Here is a 4,611-nt window from a genome sequence, read left to right as displayed (position 1 = left end):
ATTTTCGTTTCCTATTAAAGGGTACTACATCCAAATGACCTAATTCTTAGTGTGCTTTTAATATGTGTTCAGTACTCTGAAAGCTCTAACTGTGATTTGGTCTCATCTAAATTACCAAAATCGCTTTGTAAAGCCCAATTAAATCGTGGCAGTTGCTTATAGTAATTAAATGTGCGTCCCAGTAATATTTATTAGTTATATAACAATATTTATTTTTGCTTATTCCTGACATTTTGAAATCTACACCCGTGTGCAGCTGGGCAGTGTCCCGCTCCAGCGTCTCCTACAAACGGTGCCGTGACCGGACCCAACTCCCTCGGGGACACAATCACCTACACGTGTGACACGGGATACAACATGGCGGGCTCGTCTACACTTACCTGTCAGACCGACCTGACTTGGGACGGAAGTCCTCCAACCTGTACAGGTAATTCCCGTTTGTTTACCATATTAGCTTCCTTATCTCTCACCCCATCTGTCCCTTAGTTTAATTAACTATTTGACCGTTTGACACCACAGAAGACATGGTTTTCTCCGTTCTTTTCGGTTTCCTATAATTCCCAATTCTCCCATCTTTTCCGTTGTCTGACACTCTTACGTCCTTTCTAAATGGCTCCTTGCATGATATGATTGGCTAGTCCTCAATATCTGTGACACGTGCCCTTACATGTTAGTTTTCCCTTTTAGCCATTACTTTATTTGTGGATATTTGTAGCAAAAAAATGAGGCCATTCTATGCGCAGTTCCGCGGATGTACGACCTCCACAGACTGATTAATTTGTACACCTTCGGTATGATAAACTCAAATTACAGTTACTTCTGTGACAGAAACTTGACTAGAATGGCGTCAATACAAAAAATGTTAGTAATTCCCATCGAAGTACAAAATAGCCCCAAACAAAATTAATGATGAAAGTGAAATAGATAAACATGCGCAAATATGTGCTATTAGATCATATAGTAAGATTCTTCTGGACACAACCAGAATTGTACTTACTTCCAACGTTTCGATGTCTGTCAGACACCACCTTCAGTGTTAGAATGACTACTTATATGGCCGATGTAGGTGGCGCTGCCTATATATGGACGGCATTCTTGATGCTGCAGCGTCACCTACATCGGCTATAAGAATTAGATCCAGTCATTCTAACCCTGCTGATGGTGGATAAGGGGTTGTACTAATAGCTCCATGGAGCCATCTCCATGGAGCCATCTCCATGGATGTATTAGTACAACCCTGCACCCAACGTCACCTTCAAGAAAAATTTATACTTAGCTATTCTGGTAAACGATAGACAAGTTCCACAGAGCCAGCTCCATGCGCTTTGAATACATGCAATTGCTTTAAGCGTTCGTTTCTACCCCATTTACATTGGGTTTTGAGGTTATAATTTTTTTTTAAATTGGCAAGAATTCAATATTGCCAATCCAAGATGGTGGGCATATGGCGTCATTTGCTGGCGTCATATTGACATCAAGGCTGTTGTCATTGGCAACAGAAGTCTTGACGGTCTTTGATATTAGAAAATTAAACATTCTTATAAGTCAACGTTTTGTTTAATAGCTTAAAGTATAACAGAAATTCCAGACAATATATAGCTTTACGATTATATCATCCCTTGCAAATTTGGTTATCGTTAACCAACTATTTTGAAATTACGCGGGCCAATGATGGACCAAGGCATATAAAGGTCTTCTTACTATATCATTGTATATTTCTCATATACTCATATCTTTATACAGCTGTACAGTGTCCTGCACTGACAGCCCCAACAAACGGCGGCGTGAGCGGCGGGAACACATATGAAGACGTGGCCACCTTCACGTGTGACCCTGGTTACAACCTGGCTGGCTCACCGACACTTACCTGTCAGGCGGACACCACTTGGAGCGCAGCCTCACCAACCTGTACAAGTAAATGTTTGGAGGATACGGTTTATCATTATTCAAAACACATCAGTTATAATATTATAATATTCAAATGTAACGTTTTTCTAACGCTCCTAAAATAACAAGTAGTATTTTGTTGCTCTTTATCCCTCTTTTGTTCATCTGTGTGCACATTCACAAAGTCTTCAATACAAATCTACATTCCTGCAAGTCTCAAGCTGTCATAATTGATTAGAAAGGAATTCAAAAAGTGGTACTGATGATAAAGTTTGTAGCGAGGCGGACTATAGCTATGGTAATATCTATAGTTATGATAAGTATATGTAACTTATGTATAACCGACAGAAGATATGATAGCTGTTTTTCCTTATTAAAACTAACATATGATTATTTTTGTACCACTTTGTATTCTGCTTGGGAGATAACTGGTAGAGGTGATTCATATGAGCAGTATTGTCTCCCCTAATAATTGTTATGGCAAAGTCAAATGAATTTTACTATCCATATCTAGTTGGTCAGTGTCCCGCCCCAACATCTCCTACAAACGGTGCTGTAACGGGAACCTACCTCTTTGGCGACACAATCACCTTCACGTGTAACACAGGATATAACATGGCGGGCTCGTCTACACTTACATGCCAGTCTGACCTGACTTGGGATGGAAGTCCACCAACGTGCACAAGTACTAGATTCCTGTTCTGGACATGCTGTATACATAACTTTTAAAGTGGCTCTTCGGCCTGAAATTACTTACATGTGCTTGTAAGCTAACGGCCCCTAGCAGCTATTTTGCATGAGCCGATTTTGCTAAAATGTTTAGAGCAGAAAAACTCAAGAACTTGTTAACGTATCGGCATAAGTTTGGTATGTAGATAGCCTAAGCAATGACGCACATAATAAGATGACGCACATGATGATTCACGGTAAAAGGCACCCAAAACATCAATTGGCGAAAGAATAATATCATGGAAATGTAGTTAATGACGTAGCGATACCATCGCATTGTAAGGTCGGATGAAATGCAAAAATGCAGGAGACCAACTTCTATGACAGCTGTAGATTACATAATTGGATGTATAGATAGAGAGTATCAGTTTAAAATCTAGTAATTCCAAACACCCGACCGGTCATCTATGTTACTGAAACATTCAGCCGTTTCCAGGTTCCCGCTGCTCAAATAATTGTTATCTTAGTAAACGTAATTTTTTTTTCTATTACATATTATCATATTCACCTGGAACCTTCATCGAAATAAACATGTTCATTTCCATACATTGAAACAGTCGTTCAGTGCTCAGCACAAAGTTCCCCTCCAAACGGTGCCGTGAGTGGCGGTAACTCCTACGGAGACGTGGCCACCTTCACGTGTAACACGGGTTACAACATGGTGGGCACTTCTACACTAACCTGTCAGGCTGACGGGACTTGGTCTGGAGCTGCACCAACATGCGCAAGTAGGATGAACAGATAAAGAAAATTGTTAGACATTACACAGTTGTACAATGGCCTTCTGATTAGGGCTGTTGGAGCTACTGATTTCTAATTGTCCGGTTAAAAAGCTTGCAATTTCCATTAAGAACCATAAGGTGGTTGCAATGCAAAAGAAACGAATTAACTACATGGGGGTGCTAATCTATTAAGAGATACGAATATCACATTTACGTTAACTTTGCGATATTTCTTTATTTCATATGTTTTTATGTAATCATTACGACCGTTTTGCGTATTCAGTTGTACAATGCCCGGTACAAGCACCTCCGGACAATGGTGGCATGACTGGCTCCAACTCCTATCAAGATATCGTGCAGTTTACCTGTAACTCCGGTTACGAGATGACAGGTGCTGCAAGTATCACGTGCCAAGCTGACGGCACGTGGAGTGGCAGCGCCCCAACGTGTGGAGGTAAAACTTCGTGTCTGTACGTTACTTAATAATATGTTTTTATGATTTTGGTCTTAAGATCCATGTGCTTGATAGTATGCTTATATGCTGTATGTTTCAGCCGTGCAGTGCCCGCTGCTCACAGCCCCTGCGAACGGTGCGAAGACTGGATCCAATTTCTACCAAGACGTGATGCAATTCACGTGTAATTCTGGATACAGACTTGTAGGACGTTCTTCATTACAATGCCAAGCTGACGCCACATGGGATGGCACCATCCCAACATGCACACGTACGTATGTACAAAATAACAGTCCAGTCAAAGTCAATGCAACCTCTGTACGTATGTACAAAATAACAGTCCAATCAAAGTCAATGCAACTTCTCATTTTGGTTGCCAAGACTGCTTTGAATTTTCACTCTTTTGTTTTATTATTTAGCCGTGGAATGCCCTCTGCTCACAGCCCCTGCGAACGGTGCGATGACTGGGTCCAATTTTTACCAAGACGTTGCTCAGTTCACGTGTAACTCTGGGTACGATCTAGCAGGAAGTACTTCAATAACATGCCAAGCTGACGCCACATGGGATGGCTCCGCCCCGACATGCCCACGTATGACCAGAATTACATTGTTTTCGCCATTGCCAAGAACACCATGCGTTCGGTTGTTCTAGGGAAGGTGGGATGTATGCATGCATAACGTTAACTCTAGACTAGAGGCTGTAGATGGATGGATCTTCATGATACTTGGTAAAATCTTGGTGTACAGAGGTCTCAGCACATGCAAAAATATAATTTTCGCCTTTTTTACGACGCAAATACTATAAAGCGTACTGCCTTG

Source organism: Branchiostoma floridae, chromosome 19, assembly GCF_000003815.2.
Source record: "Branchiostoma floridae strain S238N-H82 chromosome 19, Bfl_VNyyK, whole genome shotgun sequence".
NCBI lineage: Eukaryota > Metazoa > Chordata > Leptocardii > Amphioxiformes > Branchiostomatidae > Branchiostoma > Branchiostoma floridae.
Note: the sequence above shows the minus strand (reverse complement) of the source record.